Source organism: Eleutherodactylus coqui, chromosome 7, assembly GCF_035609145.1.
Source record: "Eleutherodactylus coqui strain aEleCoq1 chromosome 7, aEleCoq1.hap1, whole genome shotgun sequence".
NCBI classification, from domain to species: domain Eukaryota; kingdom Metazoa; phylum Chordata; class Amphibia; order Anura; family Eleutherodactylidae; genus Eleutherodactylus; species Eleutherodactylus coqui.
The window spans coordinates 216,173,228-216,186,394 of NC_089843.1; the positions used below are offsets into that span (position 1 = coordinate 216,173,228).

Consider the following 13,167-nt stretch of genomic DNA (forward strand, 5'->3'; position numbering starts at 1 on the left):
ATTAACAAACGCCCGAAGAGTCCTTATAGCAGAATGCAGATTTCTTGAAGTCGTCTATTATAAAAAGAACAACATGGCTAAAAATAAACCAAGTGACATCATTTAATATTCTGCTTCGGAGCTACTGAGATGCACATTAAATGGTGGTTATGGAAGGCAAAGTAGGAGTAGCCAAACCCCGGCGTCCAGGTAGATAATGTGTCTAAAAGTTTACTATTGGCGCTCAACTTTTTTTGTAATTTTCCATAAATGCAACATCTTGTCTGGCTACTACAAAAACTGGCAACAGTGTAATCAAGAACCGGGCGAAGCTAGAACTGGGACTGGATGAACAGGATCTGGGAACAAGGCAACAGGTATGCAGGGGAACTGTCCGAAGGCCTGATTGCTCAATGAGGAGGGCTACTGCTTGGAGTCCAGCAGTTTCCTGGTCCAAGTCCTGACACAGGCGTTTCATAAACCAGTCTTAACCACTTCTTCAACAACTTTAGCTCATCTTACAGCAGTCTATATGCGGTTCTCACTATCAGATTTAGACAGACATGAAGACACAACTTAAAATGCCTAGGCACAAGTATACCACAGAAATTGCCAGGAATCACTGGACAGATTTGCATACAAAGAGGGTAATACTAATTACACTACCTAGAGGCTGCAGCTTAGGGCCCTTTTACACGGAACAAACTGTCGGGTGCAGATAGTTGACCGGTCGTACCTTTGATAATCGTCGCTGTGCTTTTACACAGGAACGAGCATCACTCAGTGAATAGAGGTGGAGGAGGTCTGAGATTGTTCCGGCCCGCCTGCCTCCATTCACAGTAAACAGGCAGTCGTTCTTAAAGAGATACTGCCTGTTTACATGGCCGATCCGTCATTCAGTTTTCTGTATGCAGAAACTGGACAATGACCAATAAGCAAAAGTTCATAGCCATAAGCAAAAAGTTCACAGCCATCATTCTGTGGGGGCATGCATTTACACTGAATGATAAAAATCGCTCAGATCCCCGCTGATGCAGGAATATGAACGATTCATCGGCCCTTATAAGAGGTTCTTAATCTCCTCTCCCCATTGAGAGCAAATCCACGCTTGGTTGAGCATCTCTATGGGAAGGGGGAGTCAGGAGGAAGTGTGTAGCTACCGGCAGATGACTTTCTAAGGTGCCTGGCCAACTTTACCTACACACTGATCCTCCCGGGTAAAGGCCCTTTTATACAGAATGTTTATTGCTTAAAAAAAGCGAAAAAGTCAGGATTTATGTAATGACGCCCATTTATCAATAGGACTGAAAAAGTACTGTATGAGCCGCAGCCTATACAGCTAGAACTGCACACTTTCTAAGTATCGGATTGTCTCTCTAGAGTCATAGAATGGAAGCGTTGGAAGGGACCTCCAGGGTCATCGGGTCCAACCCCCTGCTCAGTGCAGGATCACTAAATCATCCCAGACAGATATTTGTCCAGCCTTTGTTTGAACACTTCCATTGAAGGAGAACTCACCAACTCCTGTGGCAACCTGTTCCACTCATTGATCACCCTCACTGTCAAAGTTTTTTTTTGAATATCTCACTTGTGTCTCCTCCCTTGCAGTTTCATCCCATTGCTTCTAGTCTTTCCTTATGCAGATGAGAATAGGGCTGATCCTTCTGTACTGTGACAGCCCTTCAGATATTTGTCGACCGCCATTAACCCTTTCCAATCCACTGTCTGACGTCTAAAGACGTTCTGATTGAAGACTGTCGGAAGACGTCCGGCAGGGGTATTCTTACTGTATATTATTACTGGCTGCTCTGTTGTCAGGGGCCTCTCCGGCATGTCACATACCACAGTACTGACTCTAGCCACCAGATGGCACCATTGTATAAAAGCAGAAAGAGACAGCCCCCTAGGAAACCCTGAATCCAAAATTGGATTGCAAAGGGTTAGGTCTCTTCTCCGCCTTCTTTTTTGCTCTACTCAAACTTGTTTCCAAAATGTATCAGTTTCCTCTCTTGTGGGCTTCATAAGAGCGTCCAGTGGGGCGTTAGTGCTAAATGTAATATTTAGTGGCACTTTAGGTGTAAATAATAAGGTTTTCTGCCAATATGTACCCAAAGGACTGCAGTTTTCTGCGAGCATATGTATGACTGTAAGCAAGAGCATCTGTTCACACCAATATGAAAACTCAGGTTTCTAATGAAATACAGCTTGGTAAAAAAAAACAAAAAACATTGTAACGAACTACAGCGTCTGCGATAGAGCAAGTAAAGGTGCTCTTGCACGGACCGATTACACTGCGATCTTTGGTCGCGTGACCCCAAGTCATGGCCTAAATTGCGATGTAGCAATTACCCGATTTCTGAAAGTTCATGTTGACCACTATAAAACTTCCGTATCACACTTGCTAGCTAACACAATCGCAGGGGGAAGAATATTCATCTTTAATCCCGCAATTTTGCCGGACCCCCGCAGTGACGGGCGCGCCCAACAACTTCCCATTTCTTAAGAGCCCTGAGCCCTCGCAGACTGATTCCCTTTTCAGGCAATTCATAGACGGAGAATAAGATCAAGTAAATGAATGTGGTAATAGGTTAGGGATCCCCGGTGGATCAGATCTTTTAGAGCTATCCTGAGGACACGTCATCAGTACCAACAGGGGTTAAATGCCTAGATTACCCCTTTAACGGACAATGGACAACATGTAGAAAAGCGGTCCAGCGTTTTCCTTATTTTTTCTCTCTCTGGATAAAGAAGACTGGGTGTATTAGACTTCAACATGTCTGACTATTTTGTCCCCTCTGAAGATAAGCGGTATCTGGCAGCAGCTTTTCTCCCTCTCCCTATAGAAATAAGTATGCATGCCTAACCAAATCGGAGTGGGCAGATTTAACCCTTTCCAATCCACTGTCTGACGTCTAGAGACAATCTGATTGAAGACTGTACATCTCCGATGTCGAAAGACGTCCGGCAGGGTACTCTAAGGGCTCATGTCCACGGGCAAAATGTGATTTAAAATCCGCAGCGGATCTCCCGCGCGCGGATCCGCACCCCATAGGGATGCATTGACCACCCGCGGGTAGATAAATACCCGCGGATCGTCAATAAAAGGCATTTAAAAAAAAATGGAGCATGAAAAAATCTGGACCATGCTCCATTTTCGTGCGGTTCTCCCGCGGGGACGGCTCCCGCGGGCTTCTATTGAAGCCTATGGAAGCCGTCCGGATCCGCGGGAGACCTAAAATAGGAATTTAAAGCATTTACTCACCCACAGCGGACCGCGAAGCTCTTCTCTTCCTCACGGCCGCATCTCCCTTGCTTCGGCTCGGCGGATGTGCCCGGCGCATGCGCGCGGCACGTCGACGACGTGCCGGCGACGTGCCGCCGGCGTCAGGAATTCATCCGCCGGCCGAAAATGAAGATCCGGCCGTGAGGAAGAGCAGAGCTTCGCCGCCCGCTACGGAAAGGTAAATGCTTTTAAATTGCTATTTTCAGCGCTCATGTCCGCGGGGCAGGAGGGACCCGCTGCAGATTCTACATGGAGAATCTGCAGCGGATCTGATTTTCCCCGTGGACATGAGGCCTTACTGTAGATTACTGGCCGCTCTGTTGTCAGGGGCCTCTCCAGCATGTCCCATACTGCAGTACTGGCTCTAGCCAGCAGATGGCACCATTGTAAAATGGCAAATAGAGAAAGCCCCCTAGGAACCCCTGAATCCAAAATTGGATTGCAAAGGGTTAATGAGCACTTGCTATAGGTCGCAGTGTCCCAAACTAGCGTTTGGCCAACGGATACGAAAAGTTTGTGTTAGCCTAAGGCCTCCTTTCCACAAACGGATTTCCGCGGCGTAATTCGCGGCGAAAATCCGCTGCGTTGCCCGCAGCTATTAGGTTCTATTGAACCTAATAGCACAGGGCACACGGGCGCGGAATTCCACACCGTGAAATCTCCCGTCCTCACCCGCGGCATGCTCTATTTGCCGCGGGTGTATGCGCTGACGGCTTCCATTGCAGTCAATGGAAGCCGTCCGTTCACGCTATCTCCCGCTGTAACACAGCGGAAGATAGCGTGAAAACGCTTTCCCACCTACCGCCGCCGCGTCATATGACGCGGCCGGCGTGTCACATGACACGGGCGGCCGTGTCATGTGATGTGGTGGGCGTGTCATGTGACGCGGCGGCGGTGGGGCGGGGGAGCGAAGACGCCGGATCCGCTGGTGAGTATGGGGTCTCTGGGGGGGCGCCGTGACGGGCTTCGCCGCGGAATATTCCGTGGCAGAGCCCGTCACGCTCGTGTGCAGCCGGCCTAAGTCATCGCATAAAAATAAAACATAATTGGCGTGCAAGTATAGCGGGTGTTGCAAACAAGTAGAAGAAAACAAAACAAAAAAAAACAAAAAAACACAAACACACACTTGTGGATACATTTTAAAAGGGTGATGGAAAAGCTACATTTTTAAGCTACCCCTCGAAATCTTCTCCCTTCATTTTGCTACATAGTAACTATGTGTATATGTTCATTTAAAAAGTCCCCGAACTAACGTAATACACAGGCTAGGTCTAGTGCTTTACTGAGGATGATAAAGGAAGAGGATTTCTACATTGCAGCACTCCTCTGCCTTGAACAGTTATGGAATACGCTGGCTGCGTGAAATGCAATATTCTACTAATGTGATGGGTAGAAGCGACAGCTGACTGTTACTTCCTCTACAGCTACAGGATTCTGCATGAGGCAATGCCATTCCACCCGCCCAAACACATACTTGTGTCAGGTCAGAGCCCACACAGTGGCTTCCTTGGTACATTTCTGTGCCAGCAATCTGATAGAACAGCTGAACTGATCTGGAGTACCATAGCAATGACTGCTGAATGCCGCCAGTCCCTGCCAGACGAGCGCAGAACTTAAGAACATTAAAAAAAAAAAACAGTTAAAGCATTTTGCCCGTTTCAAGGACTAAAATGTCTTCTTCGACTTCAAATGCATATTTAACCCAACTTGGTTCAGCATAAATAAGACTCCAGTTGCTCAAAACTTGTGGAGTATTTGTCAAGTATGCCAAGCTACGTGCGAAGAACCCATACCCCTGGAGACCCCAAATGTATTTATTTTTTTTCATAAAACCCTTTTTTGACCAATGTAGTGCTTGGGGGGGGAAAAGCAGCTAAAGCCTGCAAAGTATCTAAAGCTGTCCATTCCCACATGTGCTGCCACATGGGCAGCGTAGCTTCATAGTACAGCGTCTGGTAGAACAGGGAACAAACAAAGCTTAAGAAAAAAAACCGCACGGAACAGACTGGAGTGTAAATGTGAAAATCTTGATGGTTTATTAGGAAAAAGCTCCAGATGTGGCAACGTTTCGCAACAAGAGCCCTTCATCAAACTATAGCCAGAAAAAAGTGGGCTGTAAATAGAACTGATCCTGAAATAAAAAGTAATTTTTAGTTAAGACCAACGTCAATAACTCTAGAACGAATTAATCCTAGGAGAAGGACCATTCATTCGTAGACCATAAGGTCTCTTCCACAACAGTGACCCCCCCAGGTTGTGTGGCTGTTAGCACACAACTTTTTTGGTACTGCTCATGCATCGACTGCCAATCCCAACCCATTCCCCTGCTAGGTAATAATACTTGTCTGCTGGGCTCCTCCTGATTATAGATGGTTCCCTCCATTGCTTGATTTGATATACGTCTCTCCCGCAGTGGCCCTGGGAGTTTATCTAGGGGGTGCCCGATTTAAGGTGGTAGTATTTGTTGTATCTTTGTTCTTTCAGTTCCACCTGTATTTCCTGGCCTCCTTCCTTTTACTGCCCTCTATTTTTTGCCCTGATGTATACCTTTGTTTTTTATTCACAGTATTACGGTCTTCAAGTTGATATATTCTGGGGCCTGAACACCTACCTGACTGTCTTGAATGTTCCTCTACATAGCCTGTTTAACATAGGGGGGGGGGGGGGGGGAGTTGGGGGTGTCAGTACTAGGATGGTCCACTTGTGATGTGTAGGACAGCCTGCCGGGCTATATTGTATGGAGCATCATTACAAGGCTGTAAGCCTGCATGGTGCACTACACGTACCAGTGGGACTTCCACCCTTTCTAGGTTTTATCTATGTGCAATATAATACTAAACAGCCACTCCCTCCAATATGTGGTGGGTGTGCGAGTGGTTGTTAATCAGGATTTTGTACCTGTGCCATCTCCCCCATATAGCAATTTTCCCATCTGCAGTCTGTTGGAAAGTGGTGTATACCTACCCTTGTATATCAGTTCGGCTGGTTTCTTATCTGCATCGGGGTTTCGTTTTTCATCTCCATTCGGGAAGCAGGAAAAAGGGGAATTCCATGGCCAAACGGGTCCGTCTAATAACGAATCCAAACAGCGCTGAAGGACCCCATTGACTATAATGGGGAGAAAAAGTCCTGCAAGCAGCGCTATGTTTTATGATATTTTGCGCCTGAACCTCCGTCGGAACTTCCAATGAAGTTGTGAGCCAAGCCTGTGTATGGTGGCGATTTTTACATATCCTATGTGATGCATTTACCATTTTGGTTTTTTTGGAGTGCCATTATGTACTTTTATCACCGTGTTTTGTGATGAAGTTTATACTGGTTTACAATTTTGTTGGTCAAACCAAATACCGCGTTTCCCAAAAATAAGACAGTGTCTTATATTATTTTTTGTTCAAAAAAGGTTTAACTTTTTTTACAAGTATAGCTGCCTGGACACTATTTAAATTGACCGTTTTAATTAACTGTTAGCAGGGCTTAATTTTGGAGTAGGGCTTATATTTCAAGCATCCTCAAAAAGCCTGAAAAATCATTTTGCATCCTCAAAAATTCAAGAAAAATCATGCTAGGTCTTATTTTCAGGGAAACAGGGTATATATGTTCTTTTCTTGTTATTTTATGGTATAGCTTGATAGGTATAAAAAGTTATCTCATCGGTGCACATCTAGAACTTTTTCTATTAAACCTTCAAGATCTTGGCATTTACTCTCAAGTGTGCGCTGTCCGTTTTCTACACTCTACTGTTTCTAGGTTCTGAGACTGCGTGACGTCTAGATATCGCACCATGTCTTCTCCTATTAGGGTGTAATAACATGGACATTTCATTTGTCTCTTCCATATGAATCTATCCAAATGGTTTCATACATTATTTCTTTGGGTTATTGCAATTTTGCTTAGACTAATGAAATCAGTCAAGAAGAGGAACATATTCTAGACAGAACTATATTTGACCAGTTGCTGAGCAAAAATCTTCTATATGGTTATAGATATTCGCTTGTTGAGGCGATTAATAAATTGATGTATCATATATTATGCTTTGCTGACAAAAATGTTATATAGGTTGTCAAATCAGTGACAGGATGGTTATCGGGTGCTGTCAGCCGCTGATTGGTTATTGCTATTTTTCATATACCTTTAACCCTTTCCAATCCGCTGTCTGACGTCTTCCTACATTCTGATTGAAGCTTGTACAGCTCCAATGTCAGAAGACGTCCGACAGGGTATTCTTACAGTCTATTGCCAGCCAATCCACTGTCAGAGCCTCTCTGGCACAAAACACACTGGCCTTAGCCATCGGATGGCACCGTTGTAGAACAGCAAGAAGAGAAAGCCTTTTAGGAAACCCTGAATCCAAAATTGGATTGGAAAGGGTTAAAAAAAAAAAGTTAAAGGGGTTGTCTCGTGAAAGCAAGTGGGGTTAAGCACTTCTGTATGGCCATATTAATGCACTTTGTAATATACATCGTGCATTAAATATGAGCCATACAGAAGTTATTCACTTATCCCCTTCGGTGCTGGCGTCCCCGTCTCCATGGTGCCGTCTAATTTCAGCGTCTAATCGCCCGATTAGACGCGCTTGCGCAGAAGGGTCTTCTCTCTTCTGGTCGGTCCGGGCACGAGCGGCGTTCTGGCTCCGCCCCTTCTACGCGTCATCGCGTAGCTCCGCCCCGTCACGTGTGCCGATTCCAGCCAATCAGGAGGCTGGAATCGGCAATGGACCGCACAGAGCCAACGGTGCAGCATGGGAGAAGACCCGCGGTGCACCATGGGAGAAAACCGCAGTGCATCCCTGGGAAAGGACCGGCGGCCATCTTTGGAAGAAGTTTTATAAGTTGATGAAACGCTAGAATGGTGAGTAGAAACCTTCTTTAAACCTTCTTTACACATGTACATTGTAATGTTTGATTTAGAAGGGGGACTGGGCAGAAAAAAAAAATGTCACTTTTGCCTCGGGACAACCCCTTTAAGGGAAAAAAAAAAGAAAAGAGGAGAAAAAAGTTTAAGCTCACAAGAGCTGGGAGGTGCAACGCAACCCCTTCTGCGTTGTGTCAAAGTTCTTCTCCAGTGCATCGTACAGATTAGACATACCTGATTGATAATGCTAGGATACCCTTTGAGTATTATCCAAAATTGTATCAAATATTCTAGCAAATCCAAAAAGACCAAAAACCTTTTTGTATGCCCCCATATAGATGCCAATTAACATATCCCGTGTCTGGTGGGACATGTGTAACGAAATTGGCCACCGCTAGCGCAGCAAGCCTTGATCATCCTTCTGGCAGGACCTACTAGAATAAATGCAGCATGTACACACTGTATTTCATGTTGGAGAAGTAAACGGCTTACATCACAAAAATACATTACCTTTTATTCCTTCTCATCAAAGCTCTAGATGGCAGGGGTCCTAATTCTCACTTCTACAATCCCTGCTAAATTTGCTTTGCCGTCTACTGCCCATAGAAAGTCAAAGACATCAGAGAAAAGGCTTCCTGCAAGAAAACAGAGAATAAAAAGTGGAATTTAGATCTTACGCACCGAATGCCAGCATGACATACAATCACATATACCTTCAACCTCCCAAAATGTGGAAGAAAAGATAAAGCGGCAAGGAAATTGGGCTCCCTCCGGAAAGTGGAAATTGATGAAGCGGAGGTGCAATATATTTTATTTTGCCTTTGAAGTGGAGGTGTGGGAGGATTCGCTCTTCTTCTGTTCAGATGAAGAATACAAATCATTTAGTTAGTTCCTAGAAAATCGATGACATCATGAGGGTCAGAGCGCTCCGCGCTCCGTGTGGTCGTCATCATTCCTAGGAGCGCCGCTACAGGGACTGTGACAGAGAGGATAGAAGTCAACTTATAATTGGTCTTCGGAGAGAAGGCAGCTATACTCAAAAACAAGCGTTAGACCTCAGGTTTGTCTCGTGTCGTAAACTTCAAGGCAAAAAGTCAAATAGTTTAGGGCAATAAGCAGAATTACTAATAGGAGAGAAGCGATGCAAATGAAGCAACAGTCCATGTTCCCGGGATTTTAGGAAAGTAGATCAATTGTACTGTATGACGGATGCTTGACCGAATGTGGCAAAATAGAGATATGGAGATGACCGTTCTAAGGCCTCATGTCCACGGGGAAAATCAGGCCCGCTATGGATTCTCCATGGAGAATCTGTAGCGGGTCCCTCCTGCCCCGCGGACATGATGCTAAAAAATCAGAATAAACTCACCTGCAGCAGTCCGTGCGGGTCTTCCTTCTGTCGCGGACGGATCTCCTTTCTTCGGCCCAGCGGATGTGCTCCATGCACATCCGCCAGGCCGAAGAAAGAAGTTTCCGACCGCGAAGGAAGGAAGACCTGCATCGCCCGGAGTAGGTGAGTTTAATTCAGGCGCGGGTCTCCTGTGGATCCGGATGGCTTCCATAGGCTTCAATAGAAGCCTGCGGGAGCCATCCCCGCTGGAGACCCGCGCCTGAATGGAGCATGTCAGGATTTTTTCCTGCACGCAGGACCCGCGCCTGACGGGAAAAATGACATCCGCAGGTATTTAACTACCTGCGGGTGTCCAATGCATCCCTATGGGGCGCGGATCTGCGTGCAGGAAAAACACTGTGGATTTAAAATCCAAATTTGCCTGTGGACATGAGGCCTAACGGATGTGGAAATGGACCCTCATCTATTAGCCAGAGCGGACAGCAGCTACAAAAAGGAGTCAATACAATTACTGCCGCCGTACGCAGGGTCATAACCAGGTTCACAGCTGGGATCTGCTGCGGGCCTCTACAAGTGGTTGCCGCTCATGGCCTTGCAAGCCTGGCCTAAAGGGATCGAACAAAAGTCTAAAGAAAACCCCTATTCACAGGATAAGAGAGAACTTTATGATCGGTGGGGCCTGACCGCTGGAATCCACACCAATGAAAATGGCTTCCATATGAAGAGCGCAGAGAATGCGCATGTGTGACTGCTCAACAATCTCCACGCGGTCACTGAAATGAATGAAAGGGAGCGCATGCGTGTCCTCCACTCCATTCATGCAGGGACCATCGAGAGCCCCATTCTCAGGATAGGTGTGGGTACCAACTGTCATATCCCTACTCATCCTAAAGTTATCCCCCATCTTGTGTAAAAGAGATAACTTTAAAAGTTTTGGTACAACCTCTTTAATTGTAAAACATGCGAACCCTCAATCACCATTATCCCAATTAAGTCAGAAGTGAGCTCAATAGGCAATAACAGTGAACTTCTTCCTTGGCCTCCATCTTCCCCGGACCTTACGGTTAAGGTTTGTTTTTCTGAGGGAGTGTTACGGCTGGTTTACACGGGCCGATGATCGCTGAAAGATCGCGGAGACGACAGTTTGAGTGACAGCTTTGAGCGATCATTTTGCATAAACTATTAAGTAGCTACTCAATAGCAATTAAGTGTGCAAATGAAGCCTTCACTGAATGCAGCTGATTGCCCAAGGCTATTATCTGTGGTCAGATCCTTTGTTCTCCAGGGGAAAACAACGCTATCAGCACTCCCTGCGGAGAACTACTGATAAGGCTGGCTGCCGATTTTTAGGTTGGACTGAATTTAACGATCAGCTAGCGGTGCCCGAAAAGCGCACGATGGACGCGCGTTTAGACAGAACGATTACTGCTAAAACAATCAACGATTAGCGATCATCGTCTGGTGTAAATGGGCCTTTAGAGTCCACATGCCCCCCTTACCACCCAACATGTAGGTCTGCGAGAACACATCACGGAAGCAATTGTATCCAACAACCATGATACGTTCCTACTATACACATTGTAGTGTGAATAAAAGTTCACTTGAACGTCTTTGATGAGGAAAACATTTTTGATGTTGTGCAACCAAACTTTTCGAGTTCGTTTCCATCGATATCAAAAATGTGTGATTCTGAGCGTTAGCGAATGTGAAATACAAGCGTTTCAAATTCAGGAAGATCTTTTTGTACCAACCCTGAATCATATATACAGCTAGCTCCGCTTACCTACAATGGACATTTCTTCCATTAATATAAAACATTTTTTGGGAAACCTTGATGGAAATGTAATAAAAGTATCAGTGCCGAATGTAAACAATCTACCAGCCGCAGATTTCGGGCTTTGGTTCGTCTAACAGTTTTTTAGGCCAATCAGGATGGTTTAACTGCAAATCTGCCAATTATGAGACATTCACACTGGCTATAGGAATTACACAAATCTTAATCCATTTAGAGCGAGCCTCCGGTATTACATGAACAATGGGATTTTTCTCTACACACTTAGGGCTGTTTCACACGAGTGTATATTGGCCGCGTTTTGACGGACGGCCGATATATGCTACCCATCTAATACATTGGTTTACAATGCATCAGTTCAGATGGGCGTATTCCTAATCCATAAAAACATTTATGAACGGCGGCCAGAAGATACGGTTCTGGAACTTTCTTCGGCCAGAATATGGCGGCCACTGCCATAGACTCCTATGGAAGCCCATGACAGCTGCCGGAAAAGGGAGGTGGGAGAGAGAGTTTAGCAGCGTGACTACTAAACTCCCTCCTCTTCTATTCTCCGCCCCTTGCTGGCTGTCTGCAATGGGAGAGGGCGGGAGCTAGTGTGCTAAAGTTCCGCCACCTCCCATAGGCTGCAGCGGAGAGGGGGAGGGACTAGCTCTGCTAAGTTCCCGCCCCCTCCCCTTTTCGTGAGCCGGCAAGGGGTGGAGAGAGGGTGGGAGCTTAGCAGCTAAACTCCCACCCCGGCAGATGGTACTCAGAGGCTGCAGCGTATACGTGCCGCAGCATCGGCTGTGTGAACAGGCATTTAAACGGGAGTTGCAGCTGTGACTTGGTCACGTCTGCCTCTTCGTTACACGATTTTTGTCGCGCTGCGGCCGTGACACGGCCAGCCAAAACTCCTCACGCCCCTGTCAATGAAGCCTTAGACCGTACCTTCACGCCGAATCAAGTAGTTATGGTACCTCACTATTATGCTGAGAGGATAATGCTACCTGTATGCATTTTGTGCTATAGTCCCAGTAGTAGACAACTAGCAGTCCAAGGGCCAAATGTGGGCCCCAAGTGCTGAACCTGAAGTCACTCGCTCTTGTACAATACAAACTTCATCCACATCTTCTGCTGCATACATGAGCAGCAATGTGAGCAATATACAGTAGGCTACATAACCCTGTATATTACCGGTATCTATATAATAAAATACATTAGAATCAAAGAATTTCCTCGACCAGTGGTGGCAAACCTGCAGCACGCGGGCTCTGCTGGCACATGTCACTGTCAGCTGCTCACCATGGTTAGGGATTACCGTCTGGGGTGCCGCAGCTCTCCAGCCAGTAAATCACACAGCGGCACGGATTCCCGCTCTGCTGCTGGTACTGATCCCTGCGCACACTCTGATGTCAGTCAGTGTGCAGCCTGGATCCTCCTCCCCAGAGTCCTCTACTTCTGGCTTCCGCAGAAGAGGACAAGAGAGGAAAGTCCCGGGCTCAAACACACCGATGTCAGTGTGCATCTGGGCTCAGCGGTGAGAAGAGAATTGGCGCTGACTGCAAGGAGGAGGAAAGTATATGGGTTGGGGGGATGGGCACTCCTACTATTGAGGCTACTGTGAGGGGTTAATATTACTATTGAGGGGGTTATTACTACTGAGGGCCGCTGTGGTGGACACCATTACTGCCGAGGCCACTGTGGCAGTCACTATTACTAGTGACTACTGAGGCCACTCTCCACGTGGCAGCATACCTCAAGCAGACTCGGAGTTTAGATATAGTGGAAATGCTGCGGAATGTCCACAGTGGAAATTTCCATAGCAATTTCTGCATCAAAAAACAGTCAAATCCACATTGCCATGGATTTTGACAAAAAATCAGTTGCGCATCTGCAGCTGATTTAATACTATTTAGCCCCCCCCCCCCC

General features: G+C 46.3%; 1 protein-coding gene across 2 annotated transcripts in view; it reads right to left on the reverse strand.

Moving 5' to 3' along the window:
- The window catches only part of WDFY3 (WD repeat and FYVE domain containing 3), a 279,283-nt gene that overhangs the window by 209,190 nt on the left and 56,926 nt on the right, over positions 1-13,167 (reverse strand). For both annotated transcript variants that reach the window (XM_066574359.1, XM_066574358.1), the window contains exon 3: positions 8,624-8,748. The gene's annotated coding sequence lies outside the window, so the exon portion shown is untranslated. The remainder of the gene's footprint in view (positions 1-8,623; positions 8,749-13,167) is intronic.